The 26,928-nt window shown below is 50.1% G+C and overlaps 1 protein-coding gene across 10 annotated transcripts in view; it reads right to left on the bottom strand.

Annotated features, from left to right (window-relative positions):
* Nucleotides 1–26,928, bottom strand: part of HERC1 (HECT and RLD domain containing E3 ubiquitin protein ligase family member 1) — a 3,379,312-nt gene that overhangs the window by 1,937,562 nt on the left and 1,414,822 nt on the right. The window lies entirely within an intron of this gene.

The following is a 26,928-nucleotide window of genomic DNA, read 5'->3' on the forward strand; positions in this document are numbered from 1 at the left end:
TACTTTTCATTATATCTGCAAGCTGCCAACACACTTTGTCCAATATAACTACACAAACACACTCAAACTATTTCAAACTCTTCATAAGCACCTACTAATGTTACTTAACTGTAAAATTGAGCTTCATGTATGTCTAAATAGGTGTTCCATAATTTTAGAGACAATGTTGTAATATATATATAAATTGGATACTATATGGAACCAATCTTTATCTGACTCTCTCTTGATCCAGTGAAAGATAGTCTTCCCATTGACACGCTTGCCAGTCTAGTGAGTAATCCGGAAAGCCCTTACTCCTTTCATTAGCTGGCTGCCTTAAGATTTCCGTCACCCAAGATTTCTTTCCCTACCAAAGAAATCTACAAATCACTATATTTAGACAAAAGAGGAAAGGGTAGGGTCAAACCTAGAACGAATACATGAGTAAAGGGACCGCATCTCTGCGGCATCCCACAACACAGGCAAACCTTTCAAAGTCTGTAAGGAAATGGCCAACCCTACTGCAGTCTCTTCCTCTTTTGCACCCACCCAGGCCCTTTGCTCAGCCCTGGCTGCACACTTCACCACCAAAACACAGGACATCCGGTCTTCTCTCTCCTCCGCACACATTCCTACACCATCATCTCTTAGGCCCCCCCTCGGCCGCGCTCACCACTCCTCCCACTCCCCTGTCACAACTGAGGAGGTCTCTAAACAAGTCCGGTCTATGAAAGCTTCTTCAAACAGGTGGACCCATGCCCCTCCAAAACCATCAAGGACAACAACTGTCGCTCCAGCCTTGGCAGACCACTGCAACATCTCCTTCGCCACTGGAGTTTTCCCCACTTCTCTCAAGCATTCTCTTGTGGACTCTCTGCTAAAAAAATAAAAATAAATGCTGACTCTACTATTCTTGAAAACTATTGTCCAACTTCCATCACTCCTTTCCTGGGTAAACTGAAGAAGTTGGCTATCTCTCAGCTTAACCCCCCCACACTGAATCTGTTGGTGGTATCCATGACCATCAGTTTGGATTTAGAACATCCAGAGGCATGGAAACTGCTCTTCTGAACACCCGTGACTACCTGCTCTCAAACCATGACTCTAACTCTTCCCCTCTGTCCTCATTATTCTCGACCGCTTTTGATAAGGTAAATCACAACATCCTGATCTCCCGTCTCCGTGATGACCCAGGGCATCACTGATCAGGACCTGGCGTGGCTAGCATCCTTTCTCTCAGACCGTCCTTGCCAGATAGTATGTGGGTCCTTTCTCCAATTGTGGTGCCCCCCCAGGGATCCAATTTATCCCCCTGGTTTTTCAATTTCTACATGGGCCCTTTGGCCCACATCATCTCTGCCTTCACCTCAAACTTTCAGTGTTATGCGGATGACGCACAGCTCTCTTTCAGACTACCCTCTGCCTCTTCCTCCTTCCTCATCCCTGGCTCTCTGTCCGCAATTCAGTCCTGGTGTCCTGCTAATTATCTCTGCCTTAATGCTAGTAAGGCAGAGATCATCCTCATTGGGACCCCTGCTCCGGCTTTCCCACTTTCACTCGGGCCAGCCACCCTTGGTCCTGCGCCCTCACTCACTAGTGAGGCAAAAAATCTTGGGGTCATCTTCGACTCTACTCGCTCCTTCTCTTCTCACATCTCGGACATATCCAAATAATTATTCAATTTATCCAGAACAGAAATGAATAGTTACTCACCGTAGTGACTAACGTACTCTTAGTCCATTGTCCCCTTTACTCCATACTGTATGGGTGTCCTTCGCGAGAGACGGGAGACAACCTTTTTCACCAGAAAAATCTTCTTCCCCTTCAAACCCGTGGGAGCATGCGCTCGCCTGACTCCGCCCACTGGCACCACTCCTCAGTCCCCATTGACGCGTCGACAATATTTAGCATTGCCTAATGACAGCAGTATTATTAGGGGGGAGGATGATGGGACATATGGAGGACTATGGACTAAGAGTATGTTAGTCACTATTAATTACTCTTAGGTCTCGTCCCTTTTCCTCCATACTGTATGGGGGATTACAACTAAATGTAGCCCCAGGGTGCAGAGGAGCCCCTCCTTAAGAAAACGGGTTTCTTAGAACCGCCTGACCGAAAGCCACGTCTGACCTAGAGGCGGCATCCAAACAGTAGTGCTTATAGAAAGCCAAACACGATGGCTGTGGCCTTGGCGCTGAACGCATGGGCATGCAAGTTAGCTGTCACAGGTTTGTGCTGCCCCGTGTAGGCCTCCTTGATGGCCGCGACCATCCACCTTGCTATGGAGGCCTTGGAAGCCTGATAACCGGGCCATGAACCACCGAAAGTGACAAACAGGGCGTCCGACTTGAGACAGTCCTTGTTCCTGTCCAGGTAGTATTTCAGAGCGCGTCTGACATCCAGCAGTGCAAGACCCTCTGAAGCTCATCCTTGGGGTCGGCAAAGAAGTGGGTAAGACTATCTCCTCGTTGAGATGGAAGGAGGCGGTCAGCTCAGGTAGGAAAGTAGGGTGAGTTCGCAGGATCACCTTGTCCTTGTGAAACGTAGTGTAGGGCTCTGATGCCACCACAGCCTGGCTCTCGCCGACTCTGAGCGGAGGTGAGGCCCACGAGCAGAGCTGTCTTTATGGTGACCAACCTGATGTCTGCGGACGTCATTGTCTCTAACGGTTTGTGCGCCAAGGCGCCCAACCCAACATTGAGGTCCCACACAGAGTGTGGTTTCCTCATAGGAGGGTAGAGCTTGTGGAGGCCCGCCAGATGTCGCTTGACCACTGGGTTGGAGGAGTGGAGGAGAGGGAAGAGGCCCTCCTCCAAACTCCTGTAAGCCGCTATGGCTGCGTCATGTGTCCACCTGTACGCCAGAGTGGGCAAGGTGTGCCAAGAAGGAAAACACGTTGTCCAAGGTGCACTTAAGAGACTATCTCCCTAGAGTCGGCCCAATGACAGAATCTAGACCATTTACTCTTATATTGGCTCCTAGTAGCCTTGCTTCTAGAGCCCTGGATGATCTCTAGGTTGACCCGAGATAGGCTCAGCAGCTTGACCTGCTCAGGAACCACGCTGCGAGGGCTAGTTTATGAGGAGCTGAGTGGAGTAGCCTGCCCCCCTGCTGAGCCAGGAGAGGAGATGGGCCCAGTGGTAGGTGAATGGGTGGCCTGTCTGATAGGCTGAGTTGCTCGGAGAACCACGGTCTCGCCGGCCACCATGAAGCTATCAAAATGATGCTGAGGTGACGAGATTCCTTTATCTTGCATATCACCCTGTGGACCAGGGGTGTGGGCGGGAAGACGTATGCCGTCAGGTCGTTCCACAGTATCAGGAATGTGTCGCCCAGAGAGCCGGAGCCCTGCCCCTCCCAGGAGACGAACTGCTGGCATTTCCTATTGTCCTAGGAGGCAAATAGATCCACTTGGGGATGCCCGAACCTGAGGAAGATCTCCTTCAGTACCAGGACGTTCAATTGCCACTCGTAATTGTTGGCCCCCAGTCTGCTGAGCCTGTCCACCTCCAGGTTGGATTCCCCTGGGAGGACGACGGTGGTGAGTCTCCAGTGCTCACTCCCACATGCTGACGGCTAGGGTGCACAGTGGAGGGAATCTGGTACCCCCCCCCCTGCTTGTTGACACAGTACATGCCGGCGGAGTTGTCTGTCTGGATAAGAACTGTCTTGCCCTGTATAAGAGGGAGAAAGGCCTTGAGAGCCAGCCATATGGCCTTCAATTCCAGCCAATTGATGGGAGACTCCTGCTCCTGCCGAGTCCAGACTCCATGGACGCTGTGGCTGTCCAGAGTGGCTCCCCAGCCCTCTAGGGAGGAGTCTGTATTAACGGTGACCTGAGGGGCCGGCTGCCGGAAGGGCTTGCCCTGCTACAGGTTGCAGTCTGCGGACCACCACATGAGGTACAGGTGGGGAAATGTTGGCTGGTTGCTTGGGAGCCCTTCTCCTGATTCCATGCGGCTGCAAAGTGCAGCTGTAATCTCATCTTGGTTCTTGTGCGGGGTACGGCCAACAGTACCGCAGCCATTATACCCAACGGGTGTTGGTACAACCAGGCCAGGGTCACTGCCCTGGAGAGGAAGTGACAAATGGCTCTCTTTATGGCCACGATCTTGTCCTCCGAGGGAAAGAATCTCTTGGAGCTCGTGTCCCAGATGAGGCCCAGGAAGGTCAGGATGTGCGTGGGTCGCAGCTGAGACTTCTTGAGATTGATGGTGAAGCCCAGGTCGTGAAATGTGTTCATCAATGCGGAGGTGGTATGGTGAACCGCTTCCGGAGATGCGGCACAGCTAGCCAGTCGTCCAGGTGCAAGTAGACGTGGTGGCCCTGGGCCCTGAGGAGGGCTGCCAATGCATTAATTAACCTGGCAAATACCCTCTGAGCTGAGTTGAGGCCAAAGGGTAGCACCTTGTATTGGAAATGGCAGCCCATGATCCTGAACCGCAGTAAGGAACGATGCAGCTGTCAAATCGGGACGCGTCCTTCAGATCCAGGCAACACATTCAGTCCCCCCCTATCCAGTGTTTCCGCAAGGAGTGCTGCCGTAAACATCTTGAATTTTTGGGGAGGAAGGGAGCAATTGAGGGTTGAAAGGTCCAACAACTCTCAGGCCAGCCTGGTTCTTCTTCTGTATGGCGAAAATCCTGGAATAAAAGCCCAATCCTCGCTGGGAGGCTGGGACTTCTTCCACAGCCTGGCTCTCGACGAGCGACCGAATCTCCACCAACAGAGTTGCTGTCCCAATTTGTGGGAGGGGAGGAGAGAGAAGAGGAAGGGACCGGTAGGCGGTACCCCATGGAGACTACAGATAAAATTCCTTGGGTCCGAAGAATTTTGGCGCCAAAATTGCACATGAAAGGCAAGCCTGCGACCCACCGGAGACACGTGTACCCTTAGGGACGTGTCATGCCTTCTTTCCCACTGAGGTTGTTGCAGAGGAGGGGGGATTGGAAAAAGCCCTGGCCCCTCCCCTTTTGTTGTTTCCTCCGGTGCTGGCTCAGAGAACCGTCAGGATGTCCGGACATCCGTTCTTAGAAGCCCTGGTACCCGCCAAACACCCACCCCTTGTCAGAGCGTTGAAGTGACTGGGTGTATGCCTTGGGCGTGGCCTTCATACGAATAAAGACTTCACGGTTTGCAAGCTTTTCTTCTTATCTAATTCCTCATCCGTGCTGGAGTGGAAGAGGTCACTACCCTCGAATGGAAGGTCGAATGTGCGTTCCTGGTCGTCCGGGTTAAACTTAGTAGCCCAAAGCCAGGCAGTTCTCATGTCCGTGGCGATGCAGATGGCCCGGCCAGAGCTATCAATGTGGGCCACAGTGGACTCCATAATGTCTTGCGCTACCAACCTGGCTTCTCCTAGGACGGCTTTGAAGCATGCTTGACTCTGCGACGACGCAGGTGCAAGGAGGCGTTGGAGTACAGCTTTTTCCTGTACGCCTCCAAGATCTTCTCCTCCTTGCCTAGCAGCATCGATGACGAGGTGGCCGAGGACGACTGAGGCTTAGAGTAGAGTGATGCGGCAGCAATCGCGGAAGAGTGTGGTTGAGGATGCACCAAAAGCAAGAGTGTATCCCCCTCTATCTGCCTATACTTGGCATCGAGGAGCCGATTGACAGGTTGGGCCAAGTGTGGCTTGAGCCACCCCTTCTTGGCCAGTGCCACAACATCTTTCTGCATCGGGATCCCTGTTTTGGTAGGGGGTCTTAGGGTGAGGACTTCTGCCAAGTCCCCTTCCTCGGGCTGCTCTACCTCGGCTGTTGAAGGCCCAAATATTCTGCCAAACCTGCAAAACCTGCAAAACGTTCATCGAAGGCCCTGGCTGAAGATGGCGTGTTGGGGTCCTCCTCCTCGTCAGTATCCACCAGGGTGCTCAGAGGGTCTGGAGCAGGAGGTGGAGTACTGGGTACTGTGGGCTGCGGTGTGGAGACTGGAGCCTGCTGGGGCCGGTGGACACACACTGCCTGGGGTGCAGGGGAAACCTGCTCTGTGCTGCTGATGGATAAGCTGTAGGCCACGTACCTGGTTGACACCAGTCCCACCTTGTAACTCGTTCCTGTACCCACTCCGTTTCTAGGGGAGGTATCGTACGAGTGGCCATATTATTTGGTGCGGCAGCCATTTTGTCGAGCTGTGTGCCCCGTGGCAAAGACGTGATGCATGGCTCACTGGACCCAGCCTTGGCCAAAAGGTTTGGTGTTGGAACATAAGGCCAATTCCGCAACTCAGGACGGGGCCTGGAAGGCGTATTGCCCTTGGCAGAGCTGCCGGTAGTGCTGCGTGAAGGCACCCCCTCGGACATGCAGCCGTTACTAGGGCGTTGCCCCTCGGGACTAACCCCGGTAAAAGACCCTTGAGGTCCCTCAGCCCAGACAAAGGAAGGACCCGGAGATCCATCAGCCGTGAGGCCGGTACCTGGACTAGTGTGAGAACCCGAGAAGTTCCTCCTGCTCGGGTGCATCCTTGGGAAGGAGTCGCCCTTACGGGGTGCGATGGTAGAGGCCTTGCCTTTGGCCTCAAGCGATGTTAGACAAAGTCCTTTAGGTCCTCCGACGGTAACTTCTGGAAGAGCTCCCTCCACTGAGCTAGCCTGTTCGTCAGTGCACATGGGGTCTGTGCGTGTCGCACGCGCAACAACCTTCCCAGCCGTGGTCGGGGCCATGGCACCGGAAGCAAAGAGCATGGAGATTGGACGCCAGGGTAGAGGCCCTCGCAGGCTGGACACCTGCTGAAGCCCGCTAAAGTCGACATGCGCCGCGGAGGAGCGTGGCGTCTGAGGACCAAGTATCTAATTGAAAATAAAAGAGAAAGATAGAAGTGCGCGTGGTATGACATTGCCAAAGCCAAACCCAGGAGCGCCGGTGAATTCGGCCTGTTCCCGTCGATGCGGAAAAGGGGACTGAGTGGTGCCGGTGGGCAGGGTCAGGCGAGCGCATGCTCCTAGGGCCGTGCACCTCTAAATTAAAGGGGAAGAAGATTTTTCTGGTGAAAAAGGTTCCATCTCCCGTCTCTCGCGTGGGACGGCCATACAGTATGGAGGGGATGGGACGTGAGAGTACCACAAGACTTATTCCTGGCCTCAAGCCCAGGGACTGCATCTCTCCAGGGCTGAAATACCCTCCACTGGCTCCACGTGGCTGCAAGGATCCAGTTCAAGTCCCTCTGCAAAGTCCACAAAGCTTTCTGGGGTCAGGGCCCTTACCGTCTACAACCCTCTCTTTTTAAATACTCTCCTTCCGGAGCCCTCCGCTCAGCCTCCTACAACTCTCTGCGGGTTCACAGTTTTTTCCAAACAGAGATTTGGGGTAGATCCTTATTCACTTCAGGTGCCTCCCTCTGAACAGCCTACCTACCTCTCTCCCTCTTGAACTGGACCTCCCTAAATTCCAGAAATTCCTCAAGACTTTCCTCTTTCTCTCTCCCTTGATAATCTCCTTTCTCTTCTCTCCGGCTTCCCTCCTTCGTTCTCTTCCTCAACCTGCTCAGTTCGCCGACTGTCTCCTGGTGCACCTCCAGATCCTCACAGGTCCCAGGCTACCACGCCAGTCTTGCACTTGCCTCAGGGCCTGCGCACGCTGCCTGCACTTGGAATACTTTCCATGAGAGTGGCAACCACTCTGTACTTAACCCTGCCCCCTGCTGGACTGGGAACACTTGTCCTCCTCCCTTGCACTTCCTGTCTACGTACTTGCACAACTTTGAATGTACTAGGCTTAGCAGGCTTGTCTGTCCTGTCCTCCTCTGTCCCCCCCCTCCCGAGCTTGGTTGTGCCAGAAATACTCATCCATAGGCGCACTAATGGCCAACTTGTTTTCGTCTTTGAATGTCCTTCTCCCTCTACCCAAACCCCTCTCTCCCCACTGATTTCTCACACACTTATCAGTAGAAATGTCCCTGGCCTAGTATGCTAGTTATTGTTGTTTAGATCATTCAGAATCTTCAAGGCATAAGAATGACTATATCCCCTTGTTCCCTGCCCGCTTTGAAGCACTTCACTTGTGTATAAGCGCTTTACAAATAAACAATTACATTACAATTACATTACATGAAAGCCACCCTTCCAAATTGAGGAACAAACTGATCATGCCACCTAAAAATGTCTGAAGTGATTTCTGTCACCAGCATTGAGAAAAATATATCTAGACTAGATTATAAATTGCTTGTTAGCCTGATCCACAGAACACTAGGCGCTTGGTTGCCCAATTCAATAGAAATGTGGCTTGCTGGACCATTACTTTATTTGCTTCCAGGGATAAATAAAGAACCTTAGACTTGGTCAAATTAATTTTAAATACTTCCACATAGATAAAACAGTAATATTTCACAGGACAGTACAGGATACCCCAGGATGGGCAGGATGTAGTCAGCGAAGAAGGCTATTTTGTGCTCTGCCCCTCCATCCCCCAAACAGTATGAGTAGTGGGGACAGTTACAAGGTGCATAGATATGATTATAATATATTTAGAACGCGCTTAATACCCAGAGGTTTCTAAGCGCGGACGCAGGTATCGAACCTGTGTTGCTCTGTGTAGTTTTGTTTCCAAGAGCATGTTGCCCCCGAGCTATTCTCCCGAGACCACCACATTCTTTTATAGTGAGTCTTTTCAATAAGAGCGGAATTCTCTTTAAAAAATTACTTTGGTCCGATAGTCATGATCCGGGAAGAAAAACAATGTATTGATCTCGGTGTACGTGCGCAGACCTGGCTTCGAGAAGCAATGGAGCGCTTTACAGAGGTATACAACAGTACAGATGTATAACGAAACTTTTCTGAGGTAATACCAGAACAGATATACAGCAGGGGGTGGCATACAGAGGGGCACAGAGGAGGGGTACAGCTGTACCAGGTGGCTGCAGCATCTAGCGAGTCAGGTGGCGCAAGGGAGGATGTGATGAACAAGGGTGTTGAGGCAGACATATTCCTTGAAGAGATGGACGAGTTCTTTGCTGAATTATAGGAGCGTGACGGTGAGTCTGATGCTGGCGGGGAGAAGATTCAATAGGCAGAGAAGGCTTGTTTTCTGGTCCTTTCCTTTTTGCAGTGGTGGATTTTAAGTCTGCACATGTCCTGGCTTCTGGTGGTGAGCTGTCTACCAGAGATGCTGAGCTTCTCCGCAAGGTAGCAGGGTGACTTGAGGGCAACTTCCTTATAGATGAAAAACAAGAGGGGGTGGGGGGATTCTAGGAGATTGCATGCAGGACACTTCCCAGGGGCACAAAGGAGGACAACGGGAGACCTTCGAGGAGTGCATTGCCCCCATCCAGATGGCCTAGGACCAGTGCATGAACAGTGGATCTAAAGCTGTCCGGAGGGAGGAAGTGCTTGACTTTTTGACAGAGGGAGAGCTGATACCAAGCTGGGTTTCCTTAGCTATGTGTGTCTTGAAGGTGTTTGTCGATGTGGAAAACGAGGGACTTGGCACAGATGAGCTCAGGTGTGAATCCCTCAGAGCTCATGGTTGATAGCCAGGTCTTTATGCCTGGGTGTTCGGTGTGGTCGGTTGTTAGGGAGAATTCTCATTTCATGGCTAATTTCCCTTAACTAGTGAGTTAGTGAGTCCCTCAGCAGCTTTGCTGGATCTCTGGAGTCATTTATTTCCACTTGGTAAGAGTGAGAGCTTTTCCACCACTCTTACCCATGTTTTGCTATGTGTCTTTTAACTGTTTTTATGATTGTGGCCTCTGGAGTACACCACTTCAATGGCCCCCTTCGTTTGTGTGTTACATAGCACCTTCAGTGCAGTGACACAGGGTTGACGTACAGACTTCCCACTGACTCCATTTCTGAGGCTGACTACTGTCCCCCAGATAAGGGTAAAGTTGCCATTAACTTTACTTAGTCAATTTAACCACAGATCCGGTACAGCCCATCTTACATGGAGTACTGGAAGGGTTAACTCTTAGCCCTTTTTATCTGTACCTCCTAGAGCATTGTTTCGCTCTTTTAACATTTAGAATTGGCTGGTGGCAGTGGTATCTACCCTAAACTTTTCTACCACGGTTATCTTATATAAACGTGGTAGTATTGTAGGATGTTGTATTAGCCTCGAACTTAAACCCGCTTGACCAAACACTTTTTCTTTTGGCTCCAGTGTGGTTTATTCGCCATTTCTTTTTGTTAGACTCCTTCTTGTGTTTTACTTTGCGCGGCAAACCAAGTTTGCCTTCTTTGTTCACTATCTTTTGGCGGGCTTCTGCAAAGAAGCCCTCCTCTAGGCGCCTGGGTGTCAAGGTGGGCTGAATGTGAGGGAGGGGTGTAGTCACCCCCTGCAAAGGGTATCCTAGGAAACCCAAGTCACACTTTTCCATGATTGGCTGAGGTGGTTGTCCAGGCTGGACAACCCCCCTGCTGTGTGATTGACAACCAGGCTGTGTAAATGGGGGATTTTCACATAAAAGGCAGGTCTCTTGGGCTGGAAGTCAGAGAGTCGCCACTGGAACTACAAGGAACCGAAGAGAAGCGGAGGAGAGGTCGACTGCTGCAACTATCCCGTACCAGTGAAGCCCTGCTGCAGTCCTGAGCTATCTACCCTTCAACGACTAAGAGAAGATCCAGTCCGGGGTCTTCTTCCCTTGAGCCTGGTGGGGATAACCAGCTTGTCGTCTTCAGTCAGAGGAATCCCTTTGTGGTCGAAATCGCTGCACACTGCTGTAGTGGTCCGGATAGCCACCTGAAGAGCCTCTCCTGTTTTTTAAGAAGCGCACCTTTATTCATCGTCGCTGCTGCCGGCCTCATCCCTATGTGGTGCAGACCCCCTCATCATCCTCCTTTGTGCTCAAGCTCCAGGAATCGTGGGTCTGCAGGAAACTACCAGGAACAACTGCCGTGGCACCAGCTTCATCCTTTGAGAAAGGTACTGTGTCCTGCTTGAGGAATTTGGGTGAATCCCTATTTCTCTTCCTTAAGGCCTGTCCTTACTTTTCCCTCCTTCTTATAACTTTTGCTTCCGAACATTGACAATATCAAAGTACTCTTGGCTACGTTGAATCGCGAACTGTTCGACAGGCACCCGGTGTCACTTGACCCTGGCTCCGTCCCTTTGACTCTTGAATTCCTGTCTATGTGTGTTCTTCGATTCTGTCTGCCTAACTATAATATTGCCTATGATTTCTGCCCCCAACTCCCTCTGGGTATCTCAGGTGCTAAGTGTGTTTTTGCCCTGGTAGCATTTCTTGCAGCGGATACGTGTTTATTTAGTAGACCAAACTGTCAAAAAGTGATCGCAATCATATTCATGGAAACGTGTCTTGTTTCATAACACCAGTCCGTCCAAACACAAGGTACTTACCTTGATTTATACCGTACAAAGTGAATTGGTTAGTTGTAGAGTATTTTACGTGTGGTTTTGAATTTAATAGAAGTGTTGTGTTTTTAACAAATGGTTTAAAAATAAATGTACTTATATTTTTTACCTGAAACCTTGACTCAGTGTTTGCTTGAGTCACAGTAATTGTGGTCCCTTTGTGTAATCTCTGCTACTGCTCATATACTCTTGAGATAAGCCTGGCTGCTCCGCTACTGCTACCACTCTGACACAGTAGTACAGGCTTGTACCAAAGGTAAAACTTGTATTGCCACCTGTAGTCTTAATCGTGTGTAGTGGTCCCTAAGGGCACTGCACAGGATTCTGCCTAACATCGGTGAGTAGTAGGAATTTGTTCTTGGAGGGGTTCAGCTTCATGTATGCACTGAACATTGTGATGAATCCTACAGATCGCTCAATAAACCCCTGCCTAAAGTCTCCTCCCAGGGGGCCTGGGAAAGACAGACACCTCCTGAACCTGAACTTGGTGGGGGGAGGGTTAGTGTTCTGCGGGAGGATCAACTTAGAGGAGAAAAGCCCCAGGGTAGTAAGAGGAATCTATGGGGTGAGACACAGTAATTGCCTTCCTCTAAGGAAGACATATCACAGATGCCAAAGTATATAACGGCATGTTGTCATAATAATTTGTATTTTCCACAAGTTGAGCATCTTTCAGTGGGTACAAATTATCCACAACCCCTTGGCATAAAAAGAAATAAAAACCCTTCTCAAACCAGAAGACGACATACAACTAAAGTCTCCACTAACTCCCAAAAAATATAGTGAGAGGAAACGTGAACAAAAACAGTCTGAATTTTAAAGAACTTCATTTCTCATATCAATCAAGCCCCATGACTAAAACTTATGACACTTCTTTAGAAAATGTTGTGAATAACAGAAAAACTTATTTTTACTTGGGACTTCAAGTCCCATAATTATCTAAGTACTGGGATGAGGAAGAGGGCTGAAGAGAAACAGTGCAGGAGTGGTCAACTAATTAATGTAAATGACCCACACCTGGAGGAGACACAGAGGCTTAAAAGGCCTCCTCTAGTGCAGGTCAGAGAAGAGAAGCTGAGGTCGAGAATGCAGCAGAGAAAGCAGGAGAGCAGTGTGAGCAGGAGGAACAGTGCAGACCGTGTATGCAGGTGAGGCATGGACGGGAAAAGGAAGACGCTGAGACAGTTGGAAAGCCAAAGACTGAGGCTGGTCCGGAGAGCGTCTGTGTTTGCGGATGTTCCAGGTGCAGAGGTCGTACAGCAGGAAGCATGTCGAGGTTTGGTGGCACTTTGAAGGCTCGTTCTGCAGAGGCTGCACAGCGGAAGGTGAAAGCAGCGAGCGATGTTTTCCCTCTGGAGAGGTCTCCCGTGGCTGCCGTGCACCAGGAAGTCTCAAGCAACAAGTGGCTTGGGCGAAGGCAGAAAAAGTTTTTCTGGGTTGCTGGGAGCCACAGCAGCGGAATACCTGCAACCGCAGAGAGGATGGGAGGCATGCGACCTACTTGGTGAGTTCACAGTGTGAAAGTGACTCTGGGATGCTCCGTTACAACTAGCAGGCAGACAGTTTCACTCACGTACGAGTGATAGCAGTGTTAACAATAATTTGGTATGCTGAACTATTAAAAAACTGCAAAATTGTATTTTTTTAAATGTATTGGGTATTTATAAAGTGCCTATACAGCAGGTGGTGTTTCAAGGAGCAACAAGACAAAGAGGGGGATCAGAGAGGGTTGACAGCAATGAAGAACAACAAAACAAACAGTCCTACTAGGCTTTGCGTCATTCAGATTTTTGCAAGTGCAGTACCAAGAAGTGCAGGAGAGTGGGGGGCAGGGAGGTTTGGGAGTGCCAGTCAGAACAAAATGTGCTGATGCTAAGGAGGGAAATGAAGAGTAGGTCGTTGTGGAAGGCATGCAAGTGCTTTGGGGGAGGAGAAGAGGGGAGGAGAAGAGGGAGGGAGGGAGGGCCCCTAGGCTAGACGAGTGCTAAGGGGAGCCCAGCTGGACAAGTGCCAGGGGAAAGTGGCCTATTAAGAAACAAAGTGACTGTAAAATTGGGCATGTCATTTTATGAAAAGTTTATGGAAAGTCCAACAACCCAGGGAGGCAACATTGTTAAAAGCCAATGCCTACAACTATGACCCAAGCCAAGAAAGTCTAAAAGCTAAGCAATCTAAGTCCAACAGATATTGCCAAATACGAAAGGGGAGGAATCAAAGACCCCAGGGTTGTGAAGTCTCATTCATGTTTGCTGAATTATATAACAGCTTATATAAACACACATTGCCAAAGCCAAGAAAGAAGCAGAATACATCTGTATCCTTGTCAATATTTGGTTACTGGTACAGTGGGGAAACACAAGTGGCAAAGAGGTTACCCGTCTGAAGAAGGTTATTTACGGTGCGAGAAGCATAATGTGCAGAGGAATCAAAGAGCACAAAGGTGAATCTTGTTTCCTTGAAAGGTTGATAAAAGTGTAATGATGCTAATCAAAGAACATTGTGAAGTTGTTGCAAAGTTTTTCATGTTGGGGGGTGCTGTGGCGTGCTCTGTTGAATGTAGCACAGAGCGCGAGCTCTGCAGGCAAGCCGAGGACCTGGGCAGAAATCTCGCCAAAAATCACCCGTTTTCCACCTACAACGACAGAGACGGTGCATGAAGAGGTTACCCACCTGCATGTGAAAAACTGCATGAAATGGAGCAGTGAATCCTGAGATATATTGTGTGATTCCCACAGCCGCGAGCGGCATGCGAGCAGAGCCCAATGCGCCGCGTGAAACCTGAGCAACGGACAACGGCGTGCCTGCAGAAATAGGGGTGCCCGCTCTACCACCACAGCCTATCCGACAGGCAAGACACAGGGGTCCAAGATCAAAGTGAACAGGGGGGAGCAGGAGAAGGTAGCATGCGGTGAAACGGCATGCAGGTGGGCGCTCCGGTGTGAGGGGCCATAGAGCGCCTGCATACACATCAGAACACTGACAGTTCATAAACAGCTCTTGGCTCGACCACATCAGTGTATAAACACGCTGAGAACAGTGAGAAGCCGATTGCCTCCACCCGCTTACTCCAACAACATGGCTCTAAGACTGCGCCCTGTGCCAGCCGCGCACCCGGTAAGGCCGTATAACCCGGCAATGTTACTGGCATTAAAGGGGATTCGAAACGGGCCATGCAGCAAACCCAGACACTTAAGGTCACGGTCACTCCACAATCCACCCACCTGGAGGTGCAAATACTCCCCCCTCCGGTTACAAACCACAGGGACCTCTCACCGGCAGGAGCTGAGCCGTGACGTAGCGCGTCCAGGAACAGCACAGTGAATGGGATGTAACGATAGAGAGAACCCAGACAAGACAGGCAGTATATAACCTCTCGCATAAGGTCAATGCATCTGGCTGATGTCGGCCAGCCACGGAGGAGCCAGATGAACACTTGTTAAATTGCACCTAAAAAGGAATAGAAACACTCCTCCCTACGCACCTACGGTGGTACGGTGGGCAGTATAACGGTCACCAAACAGCGTGGGAAGCAAATCGGGACCGTAACTTGTGATCCTCAAGGCACAACCAAAGACCAGGGACATCGTCTAGCACTCCCGGACAATTGAACCGCTATACTGCATGGGGACACCCGGTGACAGAGGAGCGGAAAGCAAAGGGACAATTCCTCTGCGTCCCAGACCCCTGCAGTCTGCACACCAACGCAAGAGAAAGACAGACACCAGAGTTAAACAAACAGACATTATTAAATGGGCAGACAAGAGGATATGTATAGTGCCCAGGCAATATATTGCACAAAACATTTTGCTTCTGCCACAGTCAATTAGTCACATTTCTGGGGCACATCACAGGCTGTTCATAACCAGCGGAAGGGCAGCCCCGCCCATTCTATTAGGTGATACCGGAGAGATGCGGAGGAGACGATCTGAGACACACATGTACAGATGTCTTGGATGCAACATAAAATAGTGGATGACCCCGTCCACACCAGAAGCAGGACGAGTACTAGCAGGGGCTACCACTGCACACTGCCGCCACTGAGTGCAATATATAAGACCAAGGAATAACAGTGGAGAAGAGTACAATGCCCAAGGGGGCATCATCCAAAATAAAAAAAGGGCACCATAGTAGGTTCACAACGTCACTCACCAAGTCGGTCGTCATAGACAACGCTGACCCTGAACAAACCATGTCCACCACGCCGCCCACTACTTCCGCCACAGGCGGTCTTCAAGGCAATGCAACAGGGCTTCACAGCGTTGAATAAGAGACTCAACGGGATTAACTCTGTCACAACAATCGAGAACCAACTCAAGAAAGCTACAACACGCATCACTGAAGCCAAATCGAGGATCAGTGCGACTGAAGACGCACTAGAATCGCTCCGGAAAAAAACATGACCGATATGGGCAAAGACCTGGGGACGGTAAGACTCAAATGTGAAGATCTGGAAGTGAGATCCCACCGCAATAATGTGCGCATAGTAGGGGTTCCCGAGGATCTGCTCAAAGGCCCGATGGAACTCGCGGTTGGAGAACTGCTTAAAGAATTGCTGGGGGCCCATGGGTCACCCATGTTTGTCAAACGCGCACACAGGTCACTGGCACCCCGTCCCAAACCAGGTGCTTACCCCAGACCCATCATTGCCAGACTAATGAACTACAGAGACAAAGACCTGGTGCTACGCGCAGCAAGAGATAAACAGGAGTTGAAATTGGGTTCCAGTGTTATCTGGTTGGTCCCCGACTATACACTTGCGGTGCAGCAGGAACGGAGATAATTCACCGGTGTTAAGATGCTCCATGAGCGCACGATACCTTATGCAATGTTGAACCCGGCAAGACTGCGCCTGCAGTACAGTAATAAAACGTTTTTCTTCACTTTCCCAGAAGAAGCTGCCGCCTTTGTGGAGGCCAACATTCCATTGCCCGACAAGCAGAAAACAGGCAATGTCGGGGACAACACGAGAAGGTCAACGATCAAGGTCAAGAAGGGTGAAAGTTATCAAACTACGCAGCACCTATGAAACAATGGTCACAAGGTAGTATTGATGACCAAATAACTAGTGAGCCCCAAGAGGATGGAACTGTTATGTAAATAAACACCTCAGTTTATTATGTGTACTGGTAACGGAACAAGATGGATGACCCAAGGCAGTAAGGTTATGGCACACGTCCTCCGCTGCCACGGAAGCGGGCCCAAATGCAAGTGCACAAGTTTTCTAGTTGGTTGGGAAGGGGTGTAAAGGATAGAGTTTGGGGAATATGCATTGTTGAAGTTCGGGGAACTATGAGGGTGGGGGAGGGGAGAGGAAGAGGAGTTTGGGGTGTTAACATAAGAAATGCAAAGATGATCAATTATTTGACACAAATGAGAATTATAGAACACAATACAGCAACAAGTTTGAGAGGTAACACACAAGAGCATGGCTGAGAAGAACCTGGCAGGCGTTAAATTGATAAGCTGGAATCTAAGGGGGCTAGAAATGCCAGTTAAGACACAGAAAATAATGGCATACATCAATAAAATAGGGGGCGCAAATTGTATACCTGCATGAGACACATTTACTGGGACACCAAGCAGAAATACTTGCGCCAGTATGGGGTAATCAACGCTACTATACATCCTATTCAAGCAGAGCTAAGGGGGTAATGATACTCGTACATAAAACATCACAGTTTTTACACTATACGACAGAGCGACCCTGGCGGGAGGTATGTACTAGTCCATGGAAAATGAGGTGATGCTGAAGTCCTTCTCATTAATGTATACGGCCCAAATGTAGACTACTCTGAATACTATAATGAGGTCTTCCGGAAATGCACAAAATACCCCACTGCCCTCATAATTAGTGGTGGGGATTTCAACACAATACTTGACACCGAAATGGATCGTACGACCAGAAGCCCCAGAGCACTCACCAACGCTGCCCGCGCGATACATATGCACATAACTGACCTGAGAGATGTATGGAGATCATTACACGGCCTTAAGCAATCATATACATTTTATTCATCCGTGCATGACATGCACTCCAGGATTGACATGTGGTTGGTATCACAGAGGGTTCTAGGCTGGATATCAGAAGTAATAATATTACCTAGGACATTATCGGACCACTCAACGGTGGTGATGACACCATCTATCCCCAGATTCTGCCCACAAAGACCCCCATGGCGGTTTAAGGCAGCGGCCTTGTCTGTTCTAGTGTACAAAACCAGTATGACCCAACACATAACTGAATACTTCGAAAATAATGATGGCACGGTGGAGAGCTAAGCGACGCTATGGCAAGCATTAAAAGTCTACATCAGAGACATCGCCATTTCAACTGAGCTCGGAGTTCTAAAGGACATCAGGAGGGAACTGGAGAGACGAGAGGGACGTATAGCCAGACTGCAAGAGCAGTATGCGACCGCAACCTCTCCCTCAGCACGGGTAATGGCAGATATTAAAACGCAGTTGGAGGAATTCAGAGCAGCTGCAGAGCGGGAGGTACAGTATTTTGACAGGCCAGCGGCAGCAAGACGATATGGCAAACAAGAACGATGGGGTGGAGAAGTGGTAACGGATCAGAAGGGAATAGTTTTTTACCTGTAACTCCATTTCTCCCGCATTGGTATCTTTCATGGATTCACATGCTTAGAATATTCCCCGTCAGGCTGGGAATCCTCGGTAAGTTATATAGACATTTTCCATAGGAAAATTTCCGACACTTTTGTGTCCTATCTATGTCGTTTTGGGCCGAGCACGCCGGCGCAACTAGGACGTAGGGGTATATATAGCTCCGCCCCTACGGCTCCCTCAGATTTCAGCCCCCAAAGTAGTATGGGGGGATCTCTGGTTTGCATGCTCAGGGGAGGCCGGCGGGCGCATGTGAATCCATGAAAAATACCAATGCTGGAGAAATGGAGTTAGAGGTAAGAAACTATTCCCTTCTCCAGCATTGGATCTTTCATGGATTCACATGCTTAGAATAGATTATATAGCAGTAGCCCCCAACATTGGAGGCCTGTATACAAACCAACATCACAACAAGCACAGTGCCCACTTACTATGGCAACACATTACATTATAGCATGTTAACTGTAAAAGACACAACACTTTAAAGCATAGTTGCCGAAGGATGCAACCCCACTTGGGGCTTACCTTATTGGAACAGGTAACGAAGTACTGCCCGCCCCATCTGTGTATCTTCAGCATGTTGCTGTGCGAGACAGTAATGTCGGGTAAACGTGTGTGGTACCGACCAGGAAGCCGCCTGGCAGATATCCCCCAGCGGAATTCCGGACCACAAAGCCGTCAACGACGATGTAGATCTCGTCGAATGGGCCCTTGGACGCTTTTCTAGCGGCTTTCCGGCCTTGGAATGACAATAAGAAATGGCCGAAGACACCCATCTGGATAGTCCTTGTTTTGAAATCGCTTTACCCCTAGCTGCAGGACCATAAACTACGAAGAGTTGTCTCGTGTCTCTGAAGCTTTGAGTGCGATGGAGATAAAATTTTAAAGCTCTTTTCACGTCCAATGTATGGAGAGTCTTCTCTGCCACCGAAGACGGTGTTGGAAAGAATGTTGGCAACACTATACACTATAGCAGCGTGTTTATGGAACATGGAAGGTACTTTAGGTATGAAATGCGGGTTAGTGGCCAGCACAACTTTATTACTGAAAAACCTCAAATACGGAGGGTCGATCACTAGAGCTTGTATTTCCGACAGGCGACGAGCAGAAGTAATGGCCACCAGGAAAGCCAATTTCCAAGACAAAAATTTTAATGATGTCGACGCCATGGGTTCAAAAGGGGGTTTCATCAGGGCTGCCAGGACCAGGTTCAGACTCCAGATCGGAGGAAACTTCTTCTGGGGAGGAAAGGTTCGAAACAACCCTTTAAGGAAGTGCTTAACTAGGCGATCACTGAACAGTGGAGTGGAATGTCTCTTCCGAGTAAATCTCGAGATGGCAGCTAGATGCACCTTTATGGATGAAACAGATAACCCGTTATTTGCCAGGAGCAACAAGTATGGTAGGAGTTGTTCCGGTGTGATCACCCGCGGGACCAGACCAGGTTGACCTGCGCACCATATGCAGAACCTTTTCCATTTGTGTGTGTATGAAGTGTTCGTGGAAGGTGCCCTTGCGGCTTGTAAAATATGACGACAATCCTCTGGAATCGCTAACGCGCCAAACTCGGCGAAATCAGGAGCCAGGCCGTCAAGACTGAGGTTGCCCGGGTCGTGATGCCAAACGGTCCCTTTCTCCTGAGACAGAAGGTTGGGGATCTTCTGGAACCTCATTGGTTCTGCCGCTGAGAGGTGAAGTAGATCGGAGAACCACACTTGTCTGGCCCAATACGGGGCCACCAGGATCACCCGACAAGGATATCTGTGGATCCATTGCAGAGTCCGACCGATGAGGGAATGGGGGGGGGGGGGGCATACAGAAACTTGCCAGTCCACAGGAAGGAGAACGCGTCCCCTAGCGAGTCTTGTTGTGGCCACCTGCTCGCGTATTGGGAGCATTTCTTGTTGTCTCTCGTCGCAAAGAGATCGAGGGCCGGATGACCCCATTCCGCGAAGACACGGTGCAGTTGCTGATCGTTCAGTTCCCAGTCATGTAGACAATTCATCTCTGCTGAGAGCATCTGCTTGCACATTTTTTACTCCTGTTAAGTGGAACGCCAACAGATGTATGTCGTGTTGTAGGGCCCAATGCCAGATCTCCTGGGCTTCCATCGACAGGCTCCTGGAATGAGTTCCTCCCTGCTTTCGTAGATAAAACATTGTCGTCGTGTTGTCTGTCATGATTCTCACCACTGAGCCCTTTATCTGTGGCAGAAAGGATTTTAGGGCCCAACGCACTGCCCTCAACTCTAGCAGGTTGATGTGGAGGGAGGACTCTTCCGATGACCAACGACCCTGAACCTGTAAGGAGTCCAGATGAGCTCCCCACCCAGTTAGAGAAGCATCCGTAACCACTGCCTTCTGGAACGCAGGCTCCAGTAAGGGCATTCCCTTCGTTAGGTGTATGGAGACTCTCCACCATTGAAGCGCCTGCACGAGCTAGCCGTTGATGGTCAACTTGTCCGACCAGCGTCCTCGACTTTGTGCCCATCGATCCGCCAAGAATTCCAGAAGAGGCCTCATGAAGAGGCGACAGTTGTCTATCAAGGGTATGCAGGACGACATGGTCCCAGGCAGGGACATGTACCTTCGTACTGACACTCTGGTGTCGACCTCCCATTCCGATGCCTTTTGTTGCAGTCTGTGAATCCTTTTGAGGGATGGCTTCACCAGCCCCGACTGTGTGTGGAACTCTGCCCCCAAAAAGACCAAGGTCCTCGAAGGCTTTAACAAGGACTTGTCGAAGTTCACTGCGAAGCCCAAACGTTGCAGAAGGAACAGGGTGGCATCTAGGCTTTCTTGTGCCCTTTCCGGAGACAGTCCCCTCACTAGCCAATCGTCCAAATAAGGGTACACATGGTGACCTTCCTTTCTTAACCAGGCTGCTATTGGAGCCAGACACTTGGTGAACGTCCTGGGTGACGATTTTAGACCGAACGGGAGGACCTTGAACTGGTGGTGGGTTCGTCCGACGACGAACCGCAGAAATCTTTTTTGTGCCGTCGACGCATCGGGATATGGAAGTATGCGTCCTGAAGGTCTAGCGACGACAAATCATCTCTGGGTTGTATCGATCGGATCACCTCCTGAAGAGTCAGCATTTTGAATTTTAAATTCTTGAGCAGTTTGTTGAGCACTCGTAGATCCAGAATGGGACGCCATTTTCCATTTGGTTTCTTGACGACAAAGTACCGGGAGTACACTCCCTGTCCTTTTTCTGCCACCGGGACCAGTTCTATAGCCCCTTTGTGCAGCATAAGCGCCACCTCCTGTAGTAGTATTTGAAGGTGGGGCTGGGCCGAGGACACCGGTGGAATGTGTGGTGGCTTGCCCTTGAACTGTAGAGAGTGGCCCAGATGAATCGTGTCCAAAACCCATCGGTCTGTTATGCGCCCCACTCGCCGATGCGACGAGACACTCGGCTCCCCAGGACGTCCTGAAACATGTCATTGTTGGTTCTTGGTTTGTTTATCTTTCGTCGATGAAGGGTAGGCACCCCGCCGTCTAGAGGTTTGGTAATCTCTGCCTCTATGAGAAGATTGGGAGGCACGCCTGTAGCCTTGGGACGAGTAGGAGGGTCTGCTGAAACCTCGGTCTCTAGATGGCCCAAACCGGGAGTTACCAGAGGCCCCTCTGAAAGGACGAAAGGAACGAAAATTCCTACCACTCTGGAGAGCTCAGAGTGACCGTGCCGTGTCAGTATCCTCTTTCATGCCCTTCAAGGCCTCATCAACTTTTTCTCCTAACAGTTGCTCCCCTTCACACGGCATATCCAAGACTTTATATTGCACCTCCGGTCTGAACGTAGTGCACTTGAGCCAGGCTTGTCTACGTAGAACTATGCCATTATTGATTTGCTTAAAACCGGACTCGGCTAGGTCGACGGCAATGTTTATAGCATGGTTGGAGGCCTCCTCTCCTTCCCCCACTAGCAACATGGCGGACTTTCTATGTTCCTCGGGCAAATGCTCCAAGATTGGAGCCAGTCGGTGCCACATTTCCCCGTCATACATAGACAATCGCCAAGGAGTTGGCTGCTTTAACTGTAGTCACGCCGACGGACAGCACCTTCTTGCCGAAAGCGTCCGGTCTCCTGGCCTCGTTGTCTGGAGGGGTCGTGCATTTATGTTGAGACCTGGCCTTTCTAGCCGCCGCCGCCGATACCACCGACTCCGGCGAAGGTTGAGACGTCAGGCACTTGGGAGTCGATTCCGGAGCCTTGAACTTCTTCTCCAAACGACCTTTCACTGCCGGTTCAGAAAACGGGTGCCGCATGGTCTTCAGGCCCTCTTGCCAGACATGATCCAAAATCGGGATGGCGAATATGGATATCCTTCTCTTGCCCATATGATCAAAAAGAAAATCCTTTTTCTCCTCTTCAGGGACTAGGCCAAACTCCGAACACGCCTTACTCATCATGGCATGGAATGCACCCACGTCGTCAGGTGGCGATGGCTGTGCTGGGCTTCTCAGAGCTTCCATCTCTGCTTCAGAGTCCCAAGTTGGGTCCCTTGAGGGCGATAGTGAGATGTCTGAACCTGATCCCTCACGGTCAGAGTCCTGTATTAGTTCTTCTTGCAGGGTAGGGCAATCTTCCGGCGCGTGGGAAGCGGCCGTAATCCTGGTCGCCGAGCGAGGAGCTGGGCCCGGCTCGTCGACGAATGGCGTAGACTGTATCCGTGTCGGGGTCCCAGGCTGGGGTATTTGTGTGTCCCAACGCTGTAATAGTTTCTGTAGCGTATTTAGCACCTCCAAGGACAGAACTGCGTGGGGGTTCAGTAATGACGAAGTAGTAGGGATGGAACCCACACCCAAGAGCGACATTGCGCTGGTCGGCTGCAGGCCCAGATCGGTTGGGCGCGCGACCGTGTTGCGTTCCTCGTCAGCCGACGAGATGGAGAAAGTCGCCTCTGGTTGAAGCAGGGCCTCCGGCGGGACGGGATCGAAAACCTCCGGTTGCCATCCCATCGACGGGACCACCGTCGACGATATGTTTTCTACCGCCGCAGTCTGACATGTGGGAGGAGCCGCCGATGACGCAGGCGTCGACGAGCGGGTCGTCGGCAAAGCCAGTGGCACAGGGCCTTGAGGTGTTCCTGCCGCTTTTGGGGCCGACTTGCTGGCCGCGGCCTCACGACTCAAGGTAGACTTATGACGGTCTCCTGAGGAGGATTTAGATGGTTCTTTTCTCTCCTTTTTAGATGAGCAGGAAGAAGACGGCGCCTTGTGTGAAGAGGAGGGGGCCTTCGAATGTTTCTCCGAGGGTCGTTTTTCGGCCGACTCCGAGGTTCGTTTTTCGGCAGCACATGCCTTCTTCGTCGAGGGTTCCGACTTACTTTTTGAGGCCGTGGAGCCAACCTCTGATGCCGGGTACGCACCCGCTCCGTCATTGAGCCAAGCGACCAGGCGTCTTTTTCGATCTTTGTGGGTTTTCTGGGAGAAACCCTGACAGATTTCACAAGTGTCCGCCGTGTGGTGAGGATGAAGGCAGTAAATGCAGTCCATATGACCATCCCCTTCGTACACCTTAAGGCCGCACGTAGCACACGGACGAAACAGTGCCTTTCCAGACATTCTCTTGAGAAGAACAAACAGTCGCAGAAGTAGAAAGAACAACCTAACCAAATAGCAGATACGCGAGGTAATCCCACCACTTTGGAAGACGGTTGAAATCTGAGGGAGCCGCGGGGGCGGCGCTATATATACCCCTACGTCCTAGTGGCGCCGGCGTGCGCGGCCCAAAACGACGTAGATAGGACACAAAAGTGTTGGAATTTTTCCTATGGAAAATGTCTATATATCTTATCGAGGATTCCCAGCCTGACGACGGGGAATATTCTAAGCATGTGAATCCATGAAAGATCCAATGCTGGAGAAGGTTATAGAGGAAATATTCTATGACTTCATCGCCCTGTACTCTCCCCAAAGCACTGCCACAGAGGAAGAAATAGACAGGTACCTAGCGAAAATACCCACCACACTAATATCTAATGCAACCAGGGACGCCTTAGAGAGCCCACTGTCAGTGACAGAGATAACAGAGGCCATTAAAGCACTACACAGGGGGAAGGCGCCAGGCTCGGAAGGGCTTGGGGCAGAATTTTATAAGGAGTTTGTGGAGTTGTTGGCACTCCGAATCCATGCAGTCTGGAAAGAAGCCCTGAATACGACACGAGAGGCAATAATAACTAACGCTAAAGCCAGGAAATTCCCCTGAGTGGTGCGGATCCTATAGACCGCTCTCACTAATAAACACAGACGCGAAAAATATTCGAAAAGATACTGGCCACACGTTTGAACCCTCTGATGCCACACATGGCACATGAAGACCAGGTAAGCTTTGTACTGGGTAGATCCATGGCTTAAACATTTGCTGTTGCTACAACATACTCGCCTCAATCCCCATGGACCTGCAAGGAGTGGTGTTGGCGCTTGATATGCAGAAGGCCTTCGACACAGTGTAAAGGCCATTTCTGTTCAGGGTTCTAAATAATTACGGATTCGGCACGAACTTCATAAGCTGGGTGCGTATACTCTACACGCAACACTTCGCCACGGTCTGTGTCAATTGTGCCCTTTCGGCGATCTTAGAGCTGGCAGGTAGCACTAGACAGGGCTGCCCATTCTCACCTCTCCTGTTTGCATTGGTCATTGAGCCCCTTGGAGACATGTTGAGGACCAGACATAGAAGAGGGGGGATAACACTAGCATGCAGGGTGGAGATCATTACTTTGAATGCAGATGACATAATGTTGTATTTGAGAAACCCTCAGGCCAAACTTGAGGAAGTGCTACATACCGTCAAAGAATTTTGGAAATACTCCGGTCTGAAAGTAAACTCGTCCAAGTCTGAGATGTTCCCACTTACAGAGGTGACCCATAAGCCCACAGAACTACAGGGACTCGCTTGGGCCCCTAATCAAGTGAAATATCTAGGAGTGGAAATAGCATGTACTACACAGCTCGCCCACACCCTAAACTACGGTCTCTGACCGAGGCACTCTGTGCTAAATTAGAGCAGTGGAAACATCTCTGAATCTCGCTGATGGGCAGACTAGCGTTAATTAAAATGATTATAATATCCAAGTTGTTTTATCTATTCAACACAGTCCCAGTGTGGCCAGACAGAATATTCTTCTCTAAAATCCAAAGGGTGTACACAGCGTTCATATGGAACGGTCAGCCCAGTCTCTGTGTGCGATAGTGTTCACAAGAAAAGAAGGACGTGTTCACAAATGATAAGTTAAGATGTTATAGCCGGGGGTCTCCCTTCCCCACGTTTTGGGCACAGGGCTCCTCAGCACAGCACACTCTCAGGCTTTCCCAGCACAAGGCTACAGTTCTGTTATCCGACATCAGAATCTTCAGTGGTTGAGTCTCTTTTCTACAAAAAGTCTCTTGCTTCCGAGGTCCTGATGCGTTCAAAATAACAAAACACAAAGTTCCTTTCCGTATGTACGTTGGGTGATGGCTTCTCACCCCTGGGTCATCCTCTTCTGGTCTCAGACCCTTCTCGAATGTTAGCCTCCCTCCGTCAGGTTCACTATGGCTTTTATTCCAAAGATTTTACCTGTTGCATTCCCAAGTCGCAATGTCCTTTTAAACAATCCACTGTGGACCTCCCTCAGTCGGGTTTACTAGTGTCAACACAATGTTCATTGGGGCATCATGCTTCACCCTGTTCCGCAGGCATCCTTCATCTGGGCTCATGTTTGTCAGTTATTCATTTCCTTCTGCTTTGTCACGATACAGGATTTATTTCCCTTAGCATTCCAATTCTTTGCAGGTCAAAGACTTTCGACTGTAAAGGGGGGTTTTACTCAACCCCTGTGTTAGGGAGAATTCTCTGTAAAAACTAATTTCCCAAACCTAGTGAGTCCCCCAGCAGCTTTGCTGGATTTTTGGTTTTTTTTTTCTCCTGCTAAGAGTGAGACTCTTTTTCTCCCACTCTTAGGCATGATTTGAGAATGTCCTTTGACTTTGTAATGGGTTTTATGGGCTATGGGGTCTTTTACTCCATAGGGCTTCATGTGTTTTTGGTATGTGTGTTACACAGCACCCTCAGTGCAGTAACACAGGGGCGTCATAGTGATCCCCAAACATAGACTCCATACCCTGGGACTGACTACTGTCTCCCAGAGCATGTAAAGTCACCATTGACTTTACTAGTCTCAAATTGTGAACAGAACCAGTACAAACCATCATATTTTGGAAGTACTGGTAGGGGTAATTCGATTGCGCCTGGGTCTGTTTTCCAAGGGGGCACTGTCCAGTCCCCCCTTGTCGAGTTTCTGGCTGGTGGCAGTGGATACCACGCGAAATATTCCACCAGAATATTTCCTATGGGATTTTCCCATTCATTTTAAACGCACCAATTTTTGGTGCAATGTTAAAGATACCGCCAGGTTATTTATTTAATATTTATTCCCCGGATGGGTCTTTTTGCCAGGACTTGGTTTTAAAATGGTGTTTGTGTTCACCTCTAAAACCCTAACCCAAGTCGAGCCCTTTGTTCCACTTTTGACGGGCTTCTGCATAGAAGCCTCCAAAAGTGGTGCCACTCTGTCTAGGTCTACAGGATGTGTGGGAGGGGGGAATAGGCACCCTGGACTGAGTTGCCTTGGCAACTCAAGTCGCACCCTTGTGTGATTGGCCCAGTGGTGAGACGCCCAGCTCACCACTTAGCATGTTTGATTGACAGCTAGGCTGATGAATGGGGGTTTTCTGCATAAAAGCAGGGCTTTGGGTCCTGGAACTTCAGAAGTCGCCACAGGACCTAAAGAATCCGAAGAGGGGAGAAGCTGAGCCATCTACGACGACACCACCGGTGGAGCCCTGCTGTACAAAACTCACCACTTTCCCGACGACAGAGAAGATCTTCTTCCAGGAGAGTCTTCTTCCCTTTGATCTGGTGGCACCAACCATTTCACCTTTTTCGCCATCCTGGATCGTCTCATGGTCGAATCGCCCGTGCCAAGCACCCCGGCGGCCGGATAGCCACGCTTCACCAATACCGCGAATAA

Source organism: Ambystoma mexicanum, chromosome 11 (assembly GCF_040938575.1).
Source record: "Ambystoma mexicanum isolate Mex_15411 chromosome 11, UKY_AmexF1_1, whole genome shotgun sequence".
NCBI lineage: Eukaryota > Metazoa > Chordata > Amphibia > Caudata > Ambystomatidae > Ambystoma > Ambystoma mexicanum.